This window comes from Apteryx rowi, unplaced genomic scaffold (assembly GCF_003343035.1).
Source record: "Apteryx rowi isolate R43461 unplaced genomic scaffold, aptRow1 scaffold_516, whole genome shotgun sequence".
In the NCBI taxonomy this organism is placed as follows: domain Eukaryota; kingdom Metazoa; phylum Chordata; class Aves; order Apterygiformes; family Apterygidae; genus Apteryx; species Apteryx rowi.
The window spans coordinates 547,103-559,614 of record NW_020450779.1 but is presented as its reverse complement, the minus strand read 5'-3'; positions in this window follow the sequence as shown (position 1 = coordinate 559,614).

The following is a 12,512-nucleotide window of genomic DNA, read 5'->3' as shown; positions in this document are numbered from 1 at the left end:
AGACTCATTTCCTAACATTGGTCCACTTAATCTCAGCATYTCAGGTTTTTTCATGTCAAGAAAAGTAGAACCCATCTTCAGCAGACCTTCATCAATGATAAGACTTTTTGCCTGCTTTGTTCTATAAATATAATCTTAGGCACTGAAATGATTTATTTACTTACATGTGATGAACTAAATGTACTTTCAATAAACATGTATGTCTGTTTGGTCCATGAACTTTTCTGAGCCTTTAGATTCATTCTGCGAGGTGCCCAACACCATATACAGAGCCCAGGCTGTTGGGTATGTTCTGAGAAAGCCTGCTGGAGTGAATACCTGGAATCGCATATGAGGATAAACACTTAAATGCTTTCAGTAATGAATAAACCTTGCATTGACCTCTGTGAACCGCAGCTACAGAGCAAGTATCTAAAAGGTCTCAAGACTCTTTTCCCATGCACATGACAAGGCAGCATGGCCTTTGCTACACAATTTAATGAAAAAGTTTCTTCAAAGTAGAAAATGCACATCTATAAAAAGGGTCCTTTCAGTTCATCATGAAAATATTATTGAAAGTTATTTTAATGTATTTCTGAGTGATGTATTGCAAGGACAAGTAAATTATAAGTGGCTTATGAGCTGTTTTTGATATAATAGTCTAATGTGTATATATTACATAAACTTTTCTGCCTTTTTTATTATGTCACTGTTTAAAGATTGAAACTATAAAACAATCCCTTTTGGGGATTAAAGTTCTTTCTTGAACAAGCAGCCATATCTCTTCAGTGTTGCACAGAACATTAATCATATAATCTTCACAATGTTCATTATTGAATTTAGCATTTCCTCAGTCTACTAGCTTAGSTGAAAATTAGTTGCATGATACTTTCAGACTCTCAGGTGTTCTTTTTAAAAATGATAAATAAATTGCCAGTCATTAAAAAGATGCCATAGGAAAAAAAAAAAAAAGTTTTGAGGCTGGAGTACATCATGTTGATGTAAAGGGGAAGCTTGTACTTTTCTTATTTTTGCCATTGGTGGCCATGATAGCCTGCCATACAAATTAATTTGTTTCTAAAGACAGCAGTGCAAAGACTCTGATGTTTCCAGGTCATTTACAGTGGTCTAGCAAGAAGAGATAACAAGAGAACAAAAAATAATAGTCATGGTACAATTACCACCCCTTTCATGGGAAAAAATGAAAGTGTTATTGTTTGAAAATTATCTGATTTTCAATAAACATTGAATTAATCACTCCGAAAGCAAATATAGTAGATATTACATATATACAATACATAAAGAAATAATCAGTGGGTGGTATAGAGCTGTTTTCTACAAATCATTGTATTACATACATTTAGAAGATGAAATATACTTTTTCTTTTCAATCAACACCAAATGTCAGCACCACAAAAAATATAATGGGAAGAATGTGTTTGTTCCACTCGGTTGTTATTCCATGGAAGCATCATTAATCAGATTTATAAGGCCTTCAGCAAAAACAGCAATACACTAGATCATTACTGACAGCAGTTTTTTAAATCCTAGAACAGTGAAAATGCRAAATTTTAATACTGGTCATTTCTCAATTCTGTGATGATAGACTGAAATCTGTGTTGCCATTTGTTTGATTTCCCTGGCAACCACAAATTGATATATTATTACAAGTGTTTCTGAATTAACATTTGTAGTCTACTACCTTCAGCTGCATTATACTAACATTCTGTTTCAAACCAATGGAAATTGTTTGAACAAATCAGTGTGCGGAAGAGAGTTTGTTGATCTACCAGGCAATGGTTTAGCTGAAATTACAGGAAGATTACATTAAACAGAAAGATGTGATTTCTAAAATTTGTTTAAAACAGGGAGACCAATCAGCTTKGGAAGTAAACTTGTCAAAGGATAGGATAAATGCCCTATCATTTTAGAGGAAGACTGAACTTTTTTTTACTAGAAAAATATTTTCAGTGCAACCACTTGTTCTTGGCCTTGATTATGGAATACTAGAAGAAAATGCTAAGGCTGTTTTACGTAGGAAGTCAGAATAAACACACTGAAAAGTCTTAAGCAGCTCTCAAACAGAAATTAGTTGCAGTTTCCATGGTTAATATTTGCCCACAAATATTCTATCAGAAAGGTATAACACAGCATTGTCCTCTTTATTCAGAGAACAAACCACCCTTGCTTTTGATCGTATAAATGGTTCCACGTGTGCAGATGACTTTGCTGTACAGTCTCAGAGAAACCACTGATGCTCTAGGTAAACTAAGGAGCTACAGCTTACAGAGAAATTATGCAGGATCAGGTCTCTAATGAGAATTTTCTGCTCTTCTTCTTTACCAATTAATCACACTGCAGTGGACTGAGCAGGTGAGATTCTTCCTAACTGAAATCAATAGAGCTATACAAGACATTAAGCTAACCCAGGATGTTTAAAATTCTCTAAGAAATCTTCTGTGGCCTGGTTTGTGTATCTTCTGAATATAGAATAAAAAAACCCACCAGATTATACACGTATTTTTAAGGAAGAGGAAATATTAAAAAAGCACGACAAAGATTTACAACCATTTGTGACTGGAGACAAAATTCAGCAGAATAGTCACATCTGTATAGCTAGCGTTAAGACCATCAAGATGTAAATAATAAAGTGATGTAATTTGTCCCTAAATGTGATCAATAAACTGGTATAATTATCCTGAGGTTTATAAAACATTTGCTGTGTTACAAAGTCCAGAATTTAGCTCTCTGGCTTCCAGAGATTGTTTACTGTACATGAAATAAAATATGATGTTACTAGATATAATTTGAGTAGCCAGCAACTTAATTCGGTTGAAAATAATGAGTCTATGTCTCCTTTTCTTCCTAAGAAACCTGAAATAAATTAAATAGTCACATATAGGAAAATCTTATCTGATTTTCTATATTGATCTCGGTGTGCTCCACTGTGTTGTACATATATTTATTATATAGGATCTTAATAATTAAATAAAGCCAACAAAAAAGAAGTGTTATTTTAGTGAAAATATTTACATGATAAAAAAAATTGCTAAGGGAAATTATTCTAATTTTTGATAAAGGTAGATGGCAGAGATTCCATGTCTGGTACTACACATTCCAGTGGTTCCTTTTTAAAAAGCAAGCAGGCAGGAGTAAGGATCCATTCCATCATTAATATAACAAGGTGACCTAACAGAGTATCAAAGATAGAAAAACCCTTTAAAGAAAAATCAGTTCAGAAAAGAACAGAAAATCAGTGAAGCATTGGAACTACTAAAATGTTCTTTAAACTTTTCTCTCAAAGCAAGAGATGCGTATTACATTCTAGTTTCCAACTATTACTAAGATGAAATAGAAAAGAAGGCACCTGACATTTCAAATGGCTGCCCACAGGAAAACTCTGATGTTCAAGAAAGTTAAACAGAATTAGAGTGGTATTGGTAGTGCCCTAGTCAAATGTAGCCTTACAGAGAATGTAGGGATACCGAGCCACATACATAATGACCTAGATAATAGGAAATTTAAGGAAAGAGATTCCACTCCACTTTCCTTGTGAAGGTATAAGCCAAGCACAAAGGGACACATCTCTCTTACTGAGGATTCAAGGCAAATGAAAGCCCCTTAATCCAAAATACAGAGACTCAAAAGCTACTGAATTCTGAGGTTCCCAACAGTCCGTTGAGACTTCAGTTTTCATATTCATGCTCCTAGACATCTACAGTTCTTTCTCAGCTTTGACAGCACAGACCAACCAACCCAAGTTTCATTCCTAAAATCCTTTGATATTTACAAAGTTGTCATTTACTTTCATCTCTCTTGAGAAGCTTAAATCCAATAGATAACCTCAAATCCTGATGACTTCACTGCACTCCACACAAAATATCATGGCAGTTGCTTTCTTTCACCTTTCACCACTGCCACTGCCTAGCTGTTTGCATATATAAACAGGGCSACATAATTCCGTCCAGTTACTCCTGAGCACAGTAAAGGACATCAAATTATAATATAGCTCCTGAAATAAGTCTCCAGTCCTGGGTAGGAAGAATAAGCAATGAAGTCTCTAGTTTTTCCCTTGATACAGTGTTCTTACAGTGTTAATTGCTCTCAGTGATTAAAAAGTATTTTATTTGTCATTACAATTTGTCTGGCTTCAGCTTCCTGCTCTTTTGCTTTCTTCACTTGATTAATGCATCTTTTTTATTCAGTTTTGGTATGTGCACATGAAGGTAGAGAAGTTCATACACTTCTGATCCTTTCTAAAATCAAGGACAAAGAAAGTTACAGGAAAAATGGTTCTGTCAATAAGCACAATGACAATAATTATTTCCTTGGCTGCTGGCTCTCAGTTTGAAATGATCAGAAACCTTGTTTTGTTTCATACCCCAAATGTTGGTACAAAAGCATGAAAGAAGACACAAAGGATCACTTTATTGATGCCTCCCTCGGGATCACCTCCACTCACACAGAGACAATGGTAAAATTGCCCRTGGAGAAAAAGAACTACAAAAAAATAACATGGAACAGAATGAAAAATCACAAAAATGTAAAGAGAAAGCATGGATAAATGTATTCTTTTTATACGGAGAGAATCATTTGAAATACTCAGTGACAAGCAGGCCAATAACATCCTTTATATTGCGCAAAATGATGCTGGCACCAAAAATATAATTTGTTGCCAGTAAAACAGACAACTGTAGGAGAAGCAAGTTTTAACCAATGTAGAACAGAGATGACAGGCAAATGGAATCTACAGATTACTCATTGAGCAAGGTCCCACAGAAATCCACAGTTTCAACCATATCTGTAAAAGGTATTTTACTAAATCTCTTTGTCATCTAAATTACATACATGGATAGATTCCTAGGCAGTCACTTAAGGCTAGCCAGCTTGAGATCCATTAATAATTACTTAAAAAAGAAAGTAAGGAAAAGCACCTGATAGATAAGATTCGACTTCAACTGTCGCACCCATGAAAGTGTGGGGCTATGATTCCTTTATAGAATTGGGGATCAAATCATTTCCTGACTGGGAAAGTAGAAATTTAATGAATAACAAAAGCAGACTATGGCTATATACGTCTTTTAAATAAAACAGACATTTTGTGTGCTATGTGTACTGAGCTGACTCAATATGCCAAAGAAATAGGTATGCAGTGAAAACAATTCAGGAGGTGGTAAAACTGTCCCCAGAGTAATGAATACAATTCTATTTTACATTTCTTGTAAGACAATTTTCATTAAGAAACCTATTATTATCAAACCTTTGAGTGCTTATTTAAATTTCATTTAAGCTGCAGAATCATTTCATAGTGGAGATAATCTCAAACCAACAGCGCTCAGTACTTCAAAATTGTTGACCTGCAGATTTTTCACACTCATCCTTATCTGTATTATAGATCTGAATCAGCATAACAAAAAAAAGAAGAAACCAGAGCATGCCTGAAGAAGTAGAAGTACATACTTTTGTAAATAGAAATGAAGAAGAAACTTCTTTTTGTAATCTTTGATTTGCTGTGTTAATCACTAGAAGTCTTACGCCATTATGCACTTCCATCCAAGTTAACATGCAAGCAAGGGGGCAAAATTAAAAAATAATATTTATGGATTAGACTTTTTAAAGAGCTCAGGTCTGACAACTACCATTTCGCTGTCAAACATCTTTTCAGCTAAGTTCMGCTCCAATGGTTCCTTCTGTTCTCTCCCAACTAGAAGTTCTCTGTGGGAGCTGTTAAYGGCTGTGACTTTTGTTAAAACCCACCCTTGTTTGTTTACGGCAGTAGCCACAATGTGCTAACTGGTTCTTCCAGACACGCAAAGGGCTAGTCTTAGCCCTGAGGAGCTCACATGTCAAGAACAGACATGTAGACAGAAACTGGGGAAAAGGCAGGCTCTGGAGGGTGCTTATACGAGCTAATTATAATCACTTTGGACACTGTGACAGAAAGGACACTGTATTCAGACTGYGTTTAAGCCTAAGATTTGAATCACTGAGTATACTGAATTTCCAGTATTGCAACCAGAAGCAGGTGTTGGGCATGGTACTTAACACCACCACAGCTAATACTAAGCTCCACCTTTGGTGTTTTACCCTTCATACCAACCGTTTCTGGGAGAGAGACATAACCCATTCTCAGCTGACAACACATGCTGTTAGCCCTCACGGAGAAGGAACTGGGGAGGAAAGCTTCAGCTAGCTCTGCTCTAAGCTGCGAAGCAAAAATATTGGTAGCTCCTGTCTCCCAGTTGAATCCAGAGCCTTAATCACAGAAATGCACTTCCTTCCTTCTGCTCATAGAAGGCAGGACCAGGAAGCACCCTCAAAGCATTTATAGGTGCCTGTCATATTCCATTAAGGAGTTAATTCTTTTCTCRTCCAGAAACTGAGAACTAGCACCTAAAAGCACCAGGAACAGTTTACTAAGTTGTCTTTGAGGCTATTGATTCACAATATAGTGGTTTGTTACCAAAAGGCCCAGACAAAAAAGAGTCTCGGGGGGGGGGGGGAATGGGAGACCTGTTACCAGCTCGGACAAGAAGGAGTCTCAGCAGGAGCCTCAGTCAAACATACCCAAGGACACMGGTGTAGCTGGGACTGATACATCCTGAGAAAGTACAGATAAACCAGCAGAAGCCAGCTGGAGCCAAGACTAGGACTAAGAYAGCTTTTCTCAAACAAGGAAGCAGGCCAAGTTGAGACCATGTATGGAAAAGTAGAGCAAAGTTCATGGCAAGATGCTGAGTGATACTTCTTCTGACACCACTAGGGACCACCAGAGACCCCCAGAGACTCAGACCGCATGTGTAATGATTATGTAAATGTAGTAATTAGTTCTAGGAAATAAAATTAATATGTATAATAATTCCTGGAAATTTAATGCATATGTATATGATAGAGCAATATAAACTTTAGATGATGTGACACACGGTGTGCACGTTGGGTGGAGCTATCCCCCGTGTACCCRGCGCTGTAAAGAGAATGCCTGCTTCTTAATGCTAYATTGGTGTTAAGGAGTTTTTCTCCCGATTTTGGTGACAGCTTCAGCAATAAGGCCATCCAAAACTGCTCATGCCTATGTTAATCAGTCAACCAGCTGTGTCAATGCAACTATGGGACTCCACTGATGATGACTGACTCAATCCCAGTTAAAACTAACTTTTTATTTTTGCRGATTTCTTTTAACTTAAATCGTGTCAGTACCCTTGCTTACAATAGGGCCCATACACAGTTACACTAGCACAACTGAGTGAACAGTGAATGCAGCATGGGGCAAGAGCCTTTTAAACCAGCTTTGTCATGAAAACTAGCACACTGGGAAACTCAGCTGTGACTCACCTCCCTTTTGAACAGCATATTAATGCTTATCAGCATTAGCATCTCTGGCTGTAAGCCCCTTTAAAGATCTCAAGACATAGCTGACAAGGCGTTGTGACAAACATGGTAAGGGTGGAAGTGTTATTGCAGTGAATGAACCGAGGGGCCTCATGAATTTTATCAGCAAAGAACACTTGACTTCTTTATCTTATAGTTGCATTGATGAGTGGACCTGAAATTACAAATAGAACCTATGAATTCCATGATGGAATTGGACTTCTCCAGAAATCAGCCTTTGTTATTCTCTATAAAGGATCTTTCTATTTTAATTTGAGAAAACAGAGGTGCTCAAAAATTAGGGGCACAGTCCTAGACCACACAGAATGATTTACCATTTGTTTAAAGGATCCAGAATTTCACCCTATTTCTTTAAAGTTCATTTTCATCAAAACACTATTTAACTATTTGGCATTAGCTACATATGTACATATAGGTGTTATGCAGAATTTATGCTAATATCAGTCAATTAAAAAGAAGTCATTGCAATCTACTATCATGAGGTTAAATTACTTACCTGGGAGGTACTCAATAAAAAACCTGTCCCAATTAAGCAGAGTATACTGCAATAATATTTTACATTTATATAGCACCTTACATTTGGCTTTTGACCAATTAGGCTGAGAGAGCAATGTGAAATCACAGCAGGCCCCTTTGAAAAAGGGCAGCAGCTAACTGTCAAGTTGCTCTACTTCACAGTGGGAAACTTTTTACAATGACACTGAGCAAAGTCCTAATCTCACAAAATGTAACAGGAATTCTCCAATTTTTGGAGATAAACAACAGAACCGCTCCACTGATATCAGTGGGCTACAGCCCACTGTGTTCAATAACCTCACGATTTTAGCCAGAAATTGTATTTCTTTTGTCTGAGTACAACCTACAGTACCTACGGTGAGGATGAAAGCCAAATTGTTCTAACTCTGCCTCAAATTTCAAGGGTCAATAAATATTTTAAACCTGCTGTTTAAACTAGTTACAAATCTCCTCCAGTAGAATCCAAAGCTTTTCTGGCTGTATTCTGTGTACMGTTTCATTAAAATCCCTTGAAAAGACTGTGCCTTTGCCAAAAATGTATCCTGTCCCGCCTTTGTAGTGTAAAAACTTCAGGACTTTCCCAATTCATTCATTGAAAGGTAGTAAATATTAGGACCTAATTCTCAAGGAAACTAATCCCCCAATCTTTATCTGTAGATCTGTGTGCTTACTTTATTGCTCTGTGCCTCTGTGAAATGAGATAATAATGACAGTCATGATTTTAAAGATGCTTGACTACACAGAAGAATGTTTTACATGTAGTTATGGAGTTGTTCAACAGTAAAGGTATTTGGGGGATTGTTTCGTCAATAAAGTATGCTGTCTACCAGGAATATATGTAACAAAGAATCGTCCCATTTCATTATTTTTGCATTTCTAAATCACAGAAAAACTCGATGACCTCAGCTATAATGGCAAGGGTTAATGACTGTGGTCAGTAAACTGAAGTCACTGCAGGTGTGAGGTTTAACTGAGAGGCAGATGCACAAAGACAGCAGGTAGAGATGGAAATTAGGTTAGAAAAGGAACAGAACAAGGTGAATGCAGAATTCTGTAACCTAAATAAACCATACACACTTAAAATGTACTTGCCAACGCTCCATTCTTTGTAAGTGATGTCAAGTGGCTAGTATTTTACAAGAAGCTCRTGATTTTGCAGTATGCGTTCTCTAATCTGTGTGAGCATTTCTCCCCATTTATCTGCTTTCTTGCAGAAAAATCTACTTTTGCTTATGAGAACTGAGAATATGCACACATTTGCAAGCTGCTGTTTGACATGCACAAGGGGGTATTTTTGCTTGTACCCAAGACAAACTAATGATTATATAAGGCACTTGCTGAGCTTCTAGCAGGAAATTTAGCCCATTGTTCACATACTGTTGATATTAGTCATCTAATGGGAAAGGCCAAGTGCTTCAATCGCAACTCCTTCTCAGTACAATTTTATGGTGTACCTTTCCAGAGGGAAAAAAATATTATGTTAATAGGAAGACCTGCAACCATAGCAAGATAGGAGGACTGGGGTTGAGACTGTTGTTGCAGCATTGCTGAGCCCTAGTGGTAGGAAGCAGTTTGTACTGGAAGCCAAAGGCAACCTTTGCGCAAGGTTTTGCAACAATATTAGAAAAGTCTGGTTGAAATCAGTGCCCACCCTGCTTGGCTGGAAAGGCCTTTGAGGATGCTGATGTGGACTGTTAAAAGCATATGTAAAGACTAAAAAAAAGTTTTAAAAATGTATGCAACAACAGAGCTATTTTACTTGCTCAAGTATGTCTTAGTTCTCCTTTAAATCTCTGTATTAGCCTATCTTCATTTTAAGGTAGACCTGCCTAGGTAACCTTTTCCTATAGTTTCATAGCTGTAGAGGCATGGATAGAAACTGTCTTGCAAAGCTGCTTACTGTAACATGACTAGAAACATTATGTTTTTGCTTGACCCTGCACATAATAATTGTTTGGTTATGCATTAAAAGCCTCGTTCCCCCCACACACAGAGGAGCCCAGAGATGCAACAGTGTTGGGGGGGAACCCCAATAACCCAGTCTGAAAAATGAGCCCCTACCCTGGGCTGCCCCAGGGCTGCCCCAGGGGAGCATCATCCCCACGGGCCGTGGTGAGACTCGTCCCCATGGGTCAGCGGGAGAGGCTCACCGGAGCACCCCACAGCCTGGGGGGTCACTGCCTGCAGGTCTGGGACTCATTATGGGATGCCARGAAGAGCAGTTTGGGATTGTACAAAACTGATTATAYGRTGTTTAGGGGAGGAACCAAAGGCAGGGAAAGGGAGGGATCAAGGTGGTTTGGGGAGGAACAAGCATGAGAAACAGAGGGATAAGGGGTTTGTGTTTGTGTGGGTGCTGTATTTTCTCTCTGTATTGACCKGTGTGGCCAGCCGTGTGTATATGTATATACATGTGTCTGTGCGTGCCTGTTGGGAATACCTGCTCTGCCTTGCTGCTGGCTGGGCCTGGGGGCTTGGAGCTGCGGCAGCCTCACRTCTACTGGGCTACCGGATTCAGCGACTCCTAAGAGTACTAATGYTTTTTTCATAAGCCATATTTTTAGCTAAATGAACTCTTCTTTCATCTTAGCATGCCACTTTCTGGAGCAATCAGGATTTATTTTGCTGGCCATTAGAACTAAAAGTGAGGCTGTTATCTGATGATCAGCTACTGGATTAAAGAGCRATAAGTGGTTTAAGTTTAGTCAAATGGAGTATGAAATCCATGCAGAGTGCACCGCACAACATCCTTGGGTAGAGAAGAGGCATGATCTTGAAGGAAGGCTTGGAAAAGCCTTAAAATGTGCGGAGAACCAGGAGGAAAAGCAAGGAGTATTGGAGTAATGTGGTTAACTCYGGCTTGTTTGCAAAATAAAATTTTACTCTCATTTTTTCACCATGATTATTGCTGATTTATTACTGATTGCAATTACAAACCAAAATTAATAACCTCACTTGCCACTATAAAGAGAGTACCTGATGGATAAGACCAAGCATGAGTGCTATTACAAATGCTTTTCATCCCTACAAACTATGTGCAGCCCTGAGTCCGACAAATTATTGAAGACATCCTTTGCAGAGCTTCCTTTCTCTGCTATATAAATAAGAGTAGAGAAAAAAAAATAAAGTAAATCGTATGTCTGTAATCTAAACAAGTTTTCTTTGATCAATGACGCTGATCAGTGGTATCTACATCTAGCTGAACTTAACTGGCTTATTTAGGCAATTGCATGTCCCAAAAYTAATAGAAGCCTTTTTAAAACATTACTGCAATAAGCTCACCCAATAAAGTAATTATATAAATCAAATTAAGGGGAAAACAGGATAAAGATTTCTAATGAGGTTATATTGCATATTCTATATAGAATTTAGATGACTTTCTAAAGATCATCTATTATCACCTAATAATTCAGAGTCTGAATGTACACAGAGATTTTGATACATCATAGAGGGCATCATTTAATGCTATGCATAGGATAATAATCATTTTAAACAACTAATTAATCAAAAGCTTATGATAATGTTTCTGCTTTTTCATTTCAGTGTGGATTATAGATATAATTCACTCCAGTACTAGCTAGCTGATTAAAAGTTTCATTGTTTTCTTATGAACTAAATAAAAGGCAATCTTGCTTAATTATGTCTGTGTGGATATTTGAAATGGAGATAGAATGAAAAATAACTGAAAAAATAGTGTAAGGAAACAAACACTTATAGGAATTCCTCTTTAATTATTTACAATGTATTATTTAGTGTAGATGCACACAAAAATGACTTTGTTTTGTGAAGTTACATGTTAACCAAAAAAACAGAATGAGACTAACCAACCATGGCCTGCAGGAAACTGTCTCCACTGCAAATGAGGTGCTAACTGGAGTATATACAGCTGTGGCCAGTCATGATAATATGAGCAGTTCCGAATTAATTCTTCCTTAGCAACTCGTTCGTGCTTAGCAACTTCCTGAAAGATGTTCAGTAGTTACAGTAGACAACATGTGAAGGAAATAGAAAAGGGCTAGCATTAAAAAAAAAAAAAAAAAAGCAATAAAGAAAATGCAATATTTGCTTATTTAAAATTCTGTAGAACAAAGAAAGTTTTCAGAAGTATCAAGTTGATCATTAAGAGTTTTTATGAGAGCACAGCCAAAAATACTAACCGTTAGTAATTATAACCTGAGAAATTCTGATTTAAAGTTTGTATTCCTAATTGCAAACTGCTTTGGGGGCTTTTTCTCAGTGAAGAATAGCATAATCTAAAATCCTGTTCCTGCTGCATAAATTAAATACAAAAGTCAATCTTGTCAGTCTCAACCTAGAGGAGCTGATCCTTTGAAGTGTTCAGACTCTGTTTAGCAATTCAAAAACAGCTGACTTAAGAAGCAACAAATTGATGCCTGAAAGGGGTGTCACATTCAGGGTATGTAACCACAGGGKTTTTTTTAAGTGGCTTCATATTGAGATCTTTTAAACACGACAATGTTATTTATGATACCCCAGAGTCACCTGTCAGTACAGAGGGTTTCTTCTTGAGTTGAGAAATTTTACAATCTAATATTAAGAAAAGTGAGTCAAAGAACAGAAAGTGTTATATCATAGAAAATAGATTATTTTACAGGATGGTATGAAAT